Raw genomic sequence first — 14,417 nt, forward strand, 5'->3', positions numbered from 1 at the left:
TAAAGAATACGCAAATTCCATAAAAGCTCCATTAACAAAAATACTCAGTGAATCATTCAAATATGTTTCCCTGAGCACCTAAAAAAGCGATAGTCATACCCATACTTAAAAATGGTGATGTGTAAAATGTAGAAAACTACAGTTCCCAAATTTTTGAAAATGTAATGAAAAATAGGTTAATGCAGTATCTAAATAAGTTTAATCTTCTTTGCAAAGGGCAACATGGTTTCAGGCCCAAAAGACGTAGAGAATAAGCTATTGCACAGCTTACAAAGGTCATTCGTGAGGCACTGGATGAAGATGACCATGTGAATTGAATTTTCTTAGATTTATCGAAGGTATTTGATACAGTGGACCACATAAGTTTATTATATAAATTAGAGTTACCAGGAGTAAGAGGTGTGGTGAAGAAGTGGTTTAAGTCCAACCTAGAAAACCTGATGCAGCATGTTGAGATTTCACATACTTCAGAAGGATTTCTAGTAAAACACTTATTAGATCCAAAATATATTAATATAGGTGTCCCACATTAATGATTTTCCACAGAATACTATTTACTGATGACAGCAACATAGTGATCACAGCCAAAACGCCAACATACTTGTCAAGAAAGGCTAATGCGGTCTTCAAAGATGTTCACAAGTGATCACTGAAAAATAAAATAACATAAAGAAAACTAATTGTCTGTACTTTCAGTCGAATGAAAGACACAATCATGGTAAATTAACAATGATGTAAATGAATGTATCATGGATACCAGTTTTTTGGGATTGAAGCTAGACTGCCAGTTGAAATGGACAGAACATGTAAAAGCTTTAACAAAGAGACTGTCCACAGTATGTTATGCTCTATAAATAATTGCACCAGTGTGCAATATTTCTTGCCTCAAATAGATATATTTTTGATACATACACTCAAACCTCAGTTGTGGAATCATGTTTTGGGGAACAAGAGATGGAAATATTCAGTCTGTCTTTGATGTACAAAAAAGAGCCATATGGATAATAACAAATAACAGAAATAGGGCCCATTGTACTGATTTATTCAAAAAGCTAGTACTTCTCACTGTCACATGTGAGTGTATTTTAGAGACTGTAACGTATGTGAGGAAAAATATTCATCTGTGTGCTACAAACAGCTCAATATGTAACCATGAAACTAGATCCAGCCACTACTTATGCCTAAACAGGAAAAACAAGTACAAAACACAGAACAGTATGCTATATAATAGCCTAAAACTGTACAACTGGCTGCCACAGGAAATAAAAATAAACTTCATATCTTTAGCCAAAACCTAAAAACATATTTATTAAGTAAAGGTTGTTACAAAGTAAATGAGTATTTACAGTAATTGTAGATAGCTATTTAATTGACACAAATATCACATAAACCTATATAAATTGACAGTAAGGGGCATCATTATATATATTGTAAGAACTGACCTGTAAAAATTGTAAGAATTGAATTGTAAACACTATAATAACCCGTGTATGTTTTAGTTCGTAAGACACAACTGACGTCATACATACAATTTATATTGTTATACGGATGAATAAACATATCAGTCAATCAATCTGTTTAAATTACTGGCCATTTGGCGTGCTGCTAGGACAGTAGGCAACAAAATCTAGCGAAGTGTCTCAGCTGTGAATTAAGTACACAGTGTGAACTAATACGAAAGTATTCCCCACTGACTGGTATTACGAAAAGGTATTAATATGTACTAGAAGACAATACTAAATTAAAGTATTTTATAGGCTGAAGGAATACACTGCAAAATGAGCGACATGTATCTTGTTCAATGTGCTTTGGTCACGATTTTTCCAGCAGAACGGAGAAAAAAACTGGGAGTGAGGCTAATGTGGCACGCAGAAGTTCAAAATAAGATTCGTAATAAATTAACGAAGAAAAGCATGTATCAGAAATATATCTAGACATACTGTAGGCAAACCATCAGCTTCTGTGGAGGTGATAAATGATGACTCCTCCTCTTCCAGCACCTTGTAAAGAATGTGGAACTCTCCTTCACAGTCTCGATTTTTTAACATTTTTAACATTTTTCGAACCCAGACTCTTTTTGCTCTCTGTTCAGCATCAAGTGCAACAGCAATCATTAAAACTGCTTTAAACTAAATTTTGGCATTTTCTTCTAGAATAGTTTCAACGAGAAATATTTGGTGTACTTTACAACTGAATGCTCATTAGCGCAGCGGTAAAAACAAGTCCTCTATTGGGAATGCTATCAAGTGGACGTGAAGTAAATTATATGAAGAGCAGTTACTTATACATGTAAACATATATGGGAAATGTATTTTTCCTAGTAATGTTTGATACGGTATACACACACAGCACTCCGATGCATCTGTTGTATCAAACATTTTTACATAAACTTTATAACACCATTATATTTACAAAAGAAGATAAGATTGCAGATTAGATTTGATTAGTTAGATTTGATTAGTTAGTTACTTTTATGTTCCATGGATCGTCATCATGATGTGGACCAAGTCATGTTACTTTCATATTTCAAATTAATTTGTACATCTATTTGCACTCTAAACAACACCATACAATTTTTCCACCTGAAATGAAACAAGACTCACAGATTAAGTTAGCAATTCCTACCTACCACCTCTTGCATATTACACACATAGCAATTCTTCTACGGAATAGAAGGAGTTGTAAGGAGAAACTTTTGCAATCTTTTAGACATTTTAAATCACTGGGTAAGTGGTCAAAAATTTTTGTTGCAGCATTGTGCAGCCGTTTCTGTGCCGAAGACAACCTTGATGTTGAGTAATGAATGTCATTTTTGTCTTCTCGTATCGTAATTACTTACCTCATTGTTCCTTTTGAGCTGTAGTCGATTATTCCCAACAAACTTCATGAGGCAATAAAAGTACTGTGAAGCAGTAGCCAGAATAACCAACTCTTTAAACAGATGTCCACAAGATGATCACAGGTGAGCACCACATATTATTCTTATAGCACGTTTTTGGGCAATGAAGACCTTCTTAAAGATGGGTTACCACAGAACATTATTCCATATAATATTAGTGAATGAAAATAAGCAAAATATTTCAACTTACTGATTTCTCTCTCCACAAACTTTACTATGATTCTAAGTGCAAATGTAGCTGAACTATGTTGTTTTAGGAGTTCCAAAATGTGTTTTTTTCCAATTTAAATTCTCATCAATATTGACACCTAAGAATTTTGGTTTCCACCTTATCTATTACTTCATCACCATGTGTTACACTTATCACTGTTACAGTACCCATAGAGTTGCAGAATTGAATAAAATTTGTCTTTGTGAAATTCAGGGTGAGACCATTTGCAGAAAACCAGTCAATGATACTTTTGAGAAATTTTTTCTTCCATTTCTGTATGTATACTGGGAGTGATTACAATACTGGCATCATCAGGAAAAAGAACTAATTCTGCTTATTGTACATTATCCAGTAGATCATTTACATATTTGAGAAACAGTAGTGGAACTAAGATTGAGCCTTGGGAAACTCCATAATTGATTATTCAACAGTCAGAATTATGTCCCTGGTTTTGTTGGTTGTATTGCTACTAAGTACAACTTTCTGCATTCTTTTGGTTAGGTATGACATAATCGATTTGTTGGTTATACCATCAATCCCATAAGACTTAGGTAATTTAAAAGTCAGTACCCTGTATCTGTAGCAAAACCCACATACCCGTAATCGTTACAAGATTGGAGTATGTGTATTGTTTCATCTGCATATAAAAAACTACCAGAGTTTATTTACACCAACAAAGGAAAATTTATTTTCCGAATTTCAGTACCCATCCAGAGAGCCAGAACGCTGATGCTGCCTATATGTACCTCAATCTTTCAAAAATAGTGTAACATCAGTAATTCCCTTTGTATGTTGAAGTTTACTATCATTTAATCATCATGTGAAAGGTACTTTTCCAACAAAGACAACTGTTGATCTGCATTAAATATAAATTTTGTTTATGACTAATGCTGTAGTGATCTATTTCACTGTTACTTTAGGTGTCAGGTATCCTTAGCAATTATGTTAATAATTTGTTGGAAAAAATGAGAGTAGATACTTATAGCTACTGAGGACCTTTGGTAGCATGCCATGAGGAACGTTAATTGCATTCAGTTCCTTCTGTTGTGATGTATTGAGATTCTAAGGTCAAAGTTGTTATAAAATATTATTTAGCACAGCCTAATCAGCTATACAGCAGCCAAGTCACAGACTGTGATAATTCTAATCCTTTGAAGTACAGACCGCCTGATTCTTCGAGTGTTATTCCAATACTGCACCTGACTGCGTTCTTCTGTGCAGTTTTTGATGAACTGGAGCTTCTCCATACTAGAGACAGTCATATTCTCATAGAAACGAATGCTGTAGAATACCAATTGTGATATAATTAAGTAATTTAAAAATTAATTTTCTGTACTCCCCCTCCCCCCAAAAAAGTAGGGTATAGATCAACCAGCCAGCCATTGATATAATGTGGCATGTGTTCATATGAAATTATCAACTTCCGTAATACAGATGCGAGTGAAAAAAGACAATGTATGTGTATACAATCTGTGTGTTTCACTATCCACATGTCAACTTACAGTGTAGATAAATTAGGTGACACTTTATTGCACTGTGACAGTGTCAGGTAATTCATTATTACATATTTTATGAACAAGTTCATTTTTGTAAAATTTTAAGCTCTGTAGGTAAACATTTGATGTTTCGTTTAATAGTTATGGAATGAATAATTATTAATTCTTATATGTGCAATAAAATTAGACAGCCCATAGTGATTCTCTGTTCTGGATTTACTGATGTTGGTTACTGATTTGTTGATCTATAAATGAGTTTCTCAGGTCTAGTGAAATTTCTTCCATGCTTTTGTTTATAATGTAGGCAGTAGTGCTTCACCCATGCTCACATTATCATCAATTTTGTGGCCTGAGATATTTGAATACTTAGCACGCTCCTTACATTATTTACCATACCTGATTAAAATTGTTTGCCATTCACTTTGTCACTTTCTGACTTAATTTTAAAGATACAGTGTTTCCTCACTGTTGTGACTATTATATCCTACTTCAGTGTGTGACACGTAATGACATAAAAACAAAAGTTTTAAAACATTTAGCCGTGCCATGTACTTATTTTTTTAGGTTTGGAACTGATATTCTGCTAACAGTTTTTCTTATAGTAACTAGCACACATTTTTTCCAAGCTTTTCAGTTAGCATGTATGCTTATTTTCTTGCAGTATTAGTTGTAGTGTACTTCAGCTTTTGCCCATTAGTTGGTCTACTAACTACACCTGAATACTTTTTTTTCTATTCAGAAGTAGTCTAAGTGCAAACTTTTCCCAATTTAACTGTATTACTTTGGCTTTCATTGAACTGGACGCTGGGATCTGCTTTGATCCCTGGTAGTTTCCATAGTTATGATAATTGCAAATTATTACATTAAGAAAGAAAGATAGAAACAGTGTTTTATGTCCTGTTGACAGTTAAGGAAATAAGAGATCGAACTGTTCTCAGATTTGATGTTATCATAGGGAAGGAAAGCTACTGTGGCCCTTTCATGACATCATTCCAGTACTTGCCTGTAGCAATTTGGAAAACTATGGAAAACGCAAAAGTGAATGGCCAGCCCAGAGATTGAATCTGGGTCTGCTATATTATCGAGATACACAGTGTAATGGGCTAGTTATTTACACAGTAAAAAATAAGCAATGTCTTCAGTGAATGGCTCAAGTTCACTTTTAAATGTGCCTAAGTCTAGGGTGGTTATGACTTGCAGCTGTTTGCCAAAGAGGTAACAGCAAGAGCAGTTAACAAATGTCATTTTTTGAACTCTTTGCCTTTCCATGGAGACACAAACATTGGCACCATCCTAAGAACCCTACTTTAGTGTGTTTTTTGTTTCCACTATACCCTTAAGATAAGCAGTAGTTTCCTTTGATAATCAATAATGCGTTTATGTCATCAAACATCAAATCATTGAATTTTTTTGCTCATACAAGGGCAGAATAAGTTTCTAGAGACTTAGAATTAGTAAGTGTTTATTTACTAAAATGTAAATTCCTGGGTGGAGCAGCACATAGAATAAGGCTGATGCGTGGAGCACAGAAATGTGCAACAAAACTGTGAATGCTGTTTCCCATGCTCCACACATCAGTCTGCTAAAGTGAGTACTAGCCTTTCCCTTGCTTCACATATAAGTCATTATTGTGATTATGAATGTAACGTATTAACACAAAATTTCCAATAATAGAATGAGTGAAGCTACAAAATGATTTAACACTAAACACGATTTAATGCTAAACACTTAGCAATAATTCCACATTTTCGTTTTCTTTTTCTTAATGTAGGTGGATACACCACATCTTAAATCTGCCCCACTGGACAATGTGATTGGATTCCACCCACTCAGTATGCGCTGAATTCTGTTTTTCTATGGGATTGTCAATGTTCATTAATCATGAACACAGTTCAGCTTCCTTGTTCCACTTACAGCCAAAAGCTTATTCTTTGTCGGCTGCAAATTTGCAGGAACATTAAAATTTCATTCTCAGCTGGTGTAACTACTTCAGAAAGTCATCAAGAATCTTTATTCATTATAAATCATTTCACAATGATATGGGTTTCGTCAATTTGATTCCAAGATAAAGTATATACAATGTGTAGCAGTACATTGTGTAGCATTAAATATTTGTTCTACAAAGTTTAACAATACATAATAATACAATTAAAAGTAACAGTTTTTAAAAGTTAATATAATAATCTGGTAAATCAAAGTATTCTTTAATATTATAAAAAGGGTGATCTGTTGACCAGTTCTACCACTTACGTTTGAAACTAAATATATCCATGGTCCTAGCAAAGACTGACTACTTACTGAAAATTCTGAGTGGCTTTACTTTGTGAGAATTTCCAGTCATTGCTAACCTGTGCCTAGGTAATATATATATATATATATATATATATATATATATATATATATATATATATATATATATATCTTTAAAAACAAAGATGATGTGACTTACCATAGAAAGGCGCTGGCAGGTCGATAGAAACACAAACAGACACATACATACACACAAAATTCAAGCTTTCGCAACAAACTGTTACCTCATCAGGAAAGAGGGAAGGAGAGGGAAAGACGAAAGGAAGTGGGTTTTAAGGGAGAGGGTAAGGAGTCATTCCAATCCCGGGAGCGGAAAGACTTACCTTAGGGGGAAAAAAGGACGGGTATACACTCGCACACACACACATATCCATCCACACATATACAGACACAAGCAGACATATTTAAAGACAAAGAGTTTGGGCAGAGATGTCAGTCGAGGCGGAAGTGCAGAGGCAAAGACGATGTTGAATGACAGGTGAGGTGTGAGTGGTGGCGACTTGAAATTAGCGGAGATTGAGGCCTGGTGGGTAACGGGAAGAGAGGATATATTGAAGAGCAAGTTCCCATCTCCAGAGTTCGGATAGGTTGGTGTTGGTGGGAAGTATCCAGATAACCCGGACGGTGTAACACTGTGCCAAGATGTGCTGGCCGTGCACCAAGGCATGTTTAGCCACAGGGTGATCCTCATTACCAACAAACACTGTCTGCCTGTGTCCATTCACGCGAATGGACAGTTTGTTGCTGGTCATTCCCACATAGAAGGCATCACAGTGTAGGCAGATCAGTTGATAAATCACGTGGGTGCTTTCACATGTGGCTCTGCCTTTGATCGTGTACACCTTCCGGGTTACAGGACCGGAGTAGGTGGTGGTAGGAGGGTGCATGGGACAGGTTTTACACCGGGGGCGGTTACAGGGATAGGAGCCAGAGGGTAAGGAAGGTGGTTTGGGGATTTCATAGGGATGAACTAACAGATTACGAAGGTTAGGTGGATGGCGGAAAGACACTCTTGGTGGAGTGGGGAGGATTTCATGAAGGATGGATCTCATTTCAGGGCAGGATTTGAGGAAGTCGTATCCCTGCTGGAGAGCCACATTCAGAGTCTGGTCCAGTCCCGGAAAGTATCCTGTCACAAGTGGGGCACTTTTGTGGTTCTTCTGTGGGGGATTCTGGGTTTGAGGGGATGAGGAAGTGGCTCTGGTTATTTGCTTCTGTACCAGGTCGGAAGGGTAGTTGCGGGATGCGAAAGATGTTGTCAGGTTGTTGGTGTAATGGTTCAGGGATTCCGGACTGGAGCAGATTCGTTTGCCACGAAGACCTAGGCTGTAGGGAAGGGACCGTTTGATGTGGAATGGGTGGCAGCTGTCATAATGGAGGTACTGTTGCTTGTTGGTGGGTTTGATGTGGACGGACGTGTGAAGCTGGCCATTGGACAGGTGGAGGTCAACGTCAAGGAAAGTGGCATGGGATTTGGAGTAGGACCAGGTGAATCTGATGGAACCAAAGGAGTTGAGGTTGGAGAGGAAATTCTGGAGCTCTTCTTCACTGTGAGTCCAGATCATGAAGATGTCATCAATAAATCTGTACCAAACTTTGGGTTGGCAGGCCTGGATAACCAAGAAGGCTTCCTCTAAGCGACCCATGAATAGGTTGGCGTACGAGGGGGCCATTCTGGTACCCATGGCTGTTCCCTTTAATTGTTGGTATGTCTGGCCTTCAAAAGTGAAGAAGTTATGGGTCAGGATGAAGTTGGCTAAGGTGATGAGGAAAGAGGTTTTAGGTAGAGTGGCAGGTGATCGGCGTGAAAGGAAATGCTCCATCGCAGCGAGGCCCTGGACGTGCGGAATATTTGTGTGTAAGGAAGTGGCATCAATGGTTACAAGGATGGTTTCCGGGGGTAACACATTGGGTAAGGATTCCAGGCGTTCGAGAAAGTGGTTGGTGTCTTTGATGAAGGATGGGAGACTGCATGTAATGGGTTGAAGGTGTTGATCTACGTAGGCAGAGATACGTTCTGTGGGGGCTTGGTAACCAGCTACAATGGGGCGGCCGGGATGATTGGGTTTGTGGATTTTAGGAAGAAGGTAGAAGGTAGGGGTGCGGGGTGTTGGTGGGGTCAAGAGGTTGATGGAGTCAGGTGAAAGGTTTTGCTGGGGGCCTAAGGTTCTGAGGATTCCTTGAAGCTCCGCCTGGACATGGGGAATGGGGTTACCTTGGCAAACTTTGTATGCGGTGTTGTCTGAAAGCTGACGCAGTCCCTCAGCCACATACTCCCGACGATCAAGTACCATGGTCGTGGAACCCTTGTCCGCCGGAAGAATGACGATGGATCGGTCAGCCTTCAGATCACGGATAGCCTGGGCTTCAGCAGTTGTGATGTTTGGAGTGTGTGTGTGTGTGTGTGTGTGTGTGTATGTGTGTGTGTGTGTGTGTGTGTGTGTGTATGTGTGTGTGTGTGTGTGTGTGTGTGTGTGTGTGTGTGTGTGTGTGTGTGCGCGCGCGCGCGCGCGTGTGTGTGTGTATTTTTGATAAAGGATTTATTTTATGATAGTTTTTTCTTGTGCCTATCTGCAGTTCAGCATCCGCTATGTGGTGAGTAGCAACCATCCTTTTCATGTTCATGTAATACTGTATGTCACAATACCCATTTACTCCCACTGATCACATTTTTCTCGTATACTAAGTATAAGCATGCGATTTTCACCATATGCGTGTATTTGTCTTGAAGAAACAACAAAATTAAGCAATTTTCTATGCAGTAAATGCATGAATCAGTTTAAGAGAGCATGTTGCAGTCTTTAAGAATGATTCAGTGTTCATGCTTTTGAAATCAATAGCTTACATTAAGTGCATCTGAAAAGTTTCGTGAATCATCTCAGAAAATAAAGGAAAGCAGGCTTACAAACAAAATACCTTTATTGGCATACAAAGTACTCACCATTAGCCACAACACATTTTTGAAATTGGTCATAGATGTGTTGAAAACTGTTAGCAGTCCTTCTGGAATTCTCAAAGCACTGTGGTCATGCAACAATTGCAAAGCCTAAGCCTTTCAGGGGTAATTTAAGGCAGGTAAACAGAAATAAACCTGCTGGCACCAAATCTGGAGAGTAAGGGGGGCACTTAAGAGCAGTCACCTTGCACTGAGTCAAACAGTTGAGCACATAGACGTTGTGGGTATCCAACTCGTGATCGTGATGATTTGAGCGATTCTTCAAGAGGTGTTTGCCGAGTTTTCAAAAGCTTTACTACCAGTTTCAGAAGTCTGTTGTAGTGAATGGTAATTACTCTTGTAAGCCCCTAAAGGTATTTTGTTTGTAACTCATTTCCTTTATTTACTAAGGCCATTGAACTTTCCAGTTGCACCGAGAGACAGATGGCTGAAAGGAGAAGAGGAATGCATCCAGAAGAAAGGAGAAGACTGGACCAAGCTGAAGACGGAGAGATGGTGGCAAGACAGAAGATGATGGAGAAGCCTATGTTCCATACAGACCCGGCCAGAGGCTGGAAACTGTCGAAGATGATGATGATGACTGCTAATAGTACATGAATGACACCCTGCTTCTAGTGAATTATAGTAATACTGATGTGTATATGCAATACTGTTAATGGCCTAAACAGTATGGGAAAAAACAAAGGTCAGAGTAGATAACTAAAATCTCAGCAGCACAGACTTCCTATAACGGTGAGCCACCAAACAAAACACACACACACACACACACACACACACACACACACACACACACACACCATCCATCCGAGATGAAGCAAGCTGGGATCTCTCTATTCCCTCACTTGTTTTCCCATCTGCCTCCTTAAATTCATTTTATTTTCATTTTTGCCTAATTATAGTACCATTAACATTCATGAGTATACCCTACATTTCCCTAAAAGAGAAGGGTTGGCCCTCAGTCTTAAGGAATACAGCGCCAACTCTAATTTTGTGCTTAGTTTTTTTAATGTAATTAATTTTCCAATTTATTTTGACCATTCATAGTTAATATCTTTTGCCACACATCATTGTAGCGTGAAATCAGTAATTGTTTCCGGACTTATATTCTATTGTTGATTTATAAACAAATATAAATTTTTTACTAATTATAAACATTTGGAAGAAGAACTATTAGTATTGTTAAAGTATTTATTTGGCTCTATTCAAAAACATATTAACAAAGCCAGCTCTTAATTTATTCCAAAATAATTACCAGGTTTGTCAAAAGTATTGTTTGTACAACTATATCTCTTAATTTAATTATTTAAACAAATAATTTGGCCTAACCTTTGTGATAGAAGGAACTGTTAAAAAGAAGGAATTTTTTGATGTATTCAGTTAATTGAATGAGTTATGTTTTAAATGTAGTTTCTGTAACTTAACATCGAATAGTATACAGTTTCAGTGCCTATTATTGTGAGGTTATGTAAAGGACCGATTTTTGGTCCCCAGACAGTCATTCCAAGGCCGATTCTCAGACGTGAAACATGTAATGTTTAGATTAACAACAATGCATCAACTTAACAGTGCAACAATTAGGCCATATGTCAGAAAATTAATGACAATGTGTGTTTAATTTATTTCAAAAATAGTGTCACACATACCATATTATTCTGCAAGAACTGTGTGGTTCGGTTTTTACTGCTCATAGATGTTCAACACCAAACTGTTGTGACAGTATGCTGATGCCTGCAACGCATCATTGAGGCTTATCAACATTTACCAATAGTGAACTGACCATAGAACTGTGTAATATTGGGGGGTTGTGAACAGTGAAACTAAAAGAACTATGAAATGACATTGTGCAACTGTCGGCTACATCATTTACGGTAGTCAGTGTTGAACTTCTACCCCCCCCCCCCATTTTTCAGCCAGTATAACAATGCAATATACCAACACAGAGGACTATCAACGTAGAAATAAAGCATGTGAATGTCACACATCCAGTGGCCGATCAACAATCTGCTTACAGATGCATTATCAACAGGGCATTCAAATGTACCTTAAATAAAACACACATATATTCAGTCTGAAATTAGTCTAATCCACAAAACAACAGCAAGTGCCTGAGAACAATTTGACACTCAATAGAACAATTGTGAAGCATACAGATTACACGGCAGCAAAACACTGTCCTGCAATCAGTAGAAGAGCTCCCACAAATGTCTGCTGCACTGTAGCACTACAAGACAGAAAAGAGGTTAAATTAATTTACAGGGTGAGGCCATTAACACAGGCCATCCCAGCCTATTCAGACAGGGTAAATAGAGCACTATGTTTCAGTGGATAGTGTGAAGAATTGTGTGATGTGTGTAAGTAATTTATTATGTTTATAGTTGCAGAATTATGACACCAACTTTGTTATTTTTTATGAAATCATTAAGTTTTTTTCTGTAGCACTGGACAGAACCCTGTAGCAGGGCCTCAACAACATAACATGTATCAGATCTCACTGAGGAGCACCAAGATTAGAGGGCAGCAAACCACTATCCTCCCATCAGCAGTAGAGCTGTCTGCTGTACTGGAGTAGATGTAACCAAAAATAACCTAATGTACAACTGATGTGTTTACCTGTGTGTCTGCAGCCTGAAGTCCCATTAATTTGTGCTCTGCTGTTGCAGCGACTGGACAACTTGCTCATAAAGCTGTTGAGACGCTCACCATGTATAGGAAAGATGAAAACATTAATATAACTATGGCAGATGCCGCCAAGATGTTAGAGCACTGGTTCAGTTGCCTGGGAACGGTATCCTTAGTGTAGCAGCAGCGTACCATTTGTCTTTGCAAACATTAAAAAAATGCTAACAATTATAAATGTGGACAGTAAAGTACACCAACAAAGAATAGAAGCAACTGACGAAACAAATGCAAATAATATTTCAGCAGCAGTAACATACAATCCAAAAGCTACTTCATGTAAGAGGAATCACAGATATACAATAGGGATCTACCAAAGGAGTGTTCTGCAAACACTACAGTCCATCACATTTCATTCTGTCCACATTTCACTCCATCTCTAGGTGTCTGGCAATGACTTACAAAATTAGTTACAGATTTGAGAATGTTACGTAGGAAAACTGCAGAGAGATGTGGCATATCTATGAAAAGTTTTGTTTACGGAAGATGCATCCTTTATAGACCACGAGCAAGTCAGTCTTCACAATTTCTGCCAACAGTCAGTTTACAATTCACAGTACACAGAAATGGATAAAAATACAATGCTGGTCTATCAAAGTTTGGTGCACGTCTTAAATACACTCTGCTACCTACATGATATTTTTATAGATACTGACAGAGAAAAAGCCTTGTTTCCTAAAAGTCCCCTGTATCGTCCAGAAATTATTTTTAGTGAAATAGCCAAATACAAAAGGATTTTCTGATTAAAATTTTTTGTTAGTATTTAATACATGAATGAATGTCACTGAAATTCAAAAGGATTAATGTTTTTTAAAGGTGTGTGTGTGTGTGTGTGTGTGTGTGTGTGTGTGTGTGTGTGTGTGTGTGTGTGTGGGCACACGCATGCTGCGCTCATGCTCTTTCAGCTCAACAACTAAAGGCTCAGTGTGTTGGGTTGTTGTCTAAGCTATTTTCACATAAGACACAGAAATTGCCTACAGTAACCATAACCCATAGAAGGTCACAACGTTTTAAAATTATAGAACAGATATGATTCTATGTACTAGTCAAGTAATTACACATTTCATTTGTTCATATGTTGTAATAACTTACGTTTTGTTTTGCTGTTTCACTTATATTGTGTTCCTTCACACTACTGATAAGGATTTTCCTTGTACTGTAGTTAGTAATAAGAATTTGTAATACTTCAGACACTGTTTAACAAATGCTAAATTGGTATGACTAGTGTTGGCAGCACACTCACGTTTGTGTTTCTCATTTTGTAGGCATGCATTTTGTTGTTTAGCACTAAATGAAAACATTTTAGCCTAATAACACAAGAAAGGAAACAATCTTCCACACGAAACCAAACAAGAACTAATATTAGACATGAAGGAACCATGTACCATGGTAAATTATTGACATTAATTTGCCAAATGAAATGAAAATCAGAATAAACTAGTGAAATTCAAAGTAGTTTTGAAAGTGTTCTCCAGGTCTAGATGAGCTCCTCCAAAATCTTGGGAAAAATAACATAATATTTTATTGTCATTGCCAATCTAACATCATTGTTTGTTCTTAACAAGTTGATAACATTCAACAAATCTGGAGAGTTAATACACTGATTTTATATGTTATTGGCAAAGGTTATACAGGCTCCTTTTTGAGGTTAGATTTTTAACATTTAAAAAGTACTTAATACAATATTACTGGTACAAATTTTCTTTTTCCCAGCACAAGGAATGAGCATAGCCATTGAATGGCATCGACATGTTAAGTACTAGCCACAGATTATGTAGAAATACACTGGAACAATTTAGTTGTATGTTGGAGTACAAAATGAAAAACAACAGTATAGCTTTACTTTATGTGAATGCACAAGTCAGCAAA

Source organism: Schistocerca piceifrons, chromosome 11, assembly GCF_021461385.2.
Source record: "Schistocerca piceifrons isolate TAMUIC-IGC-003096 chromosome 11, iqSchPice1.1, whole genome shotgun sequence".
Taxonomy (NCBI): domain Eukaryota; kingdom Metazoa; phylum Arthropoda; class Insecta; order Orthoptera; family Acrididae; genus Schistocerca; species Schistocerca piceifrons.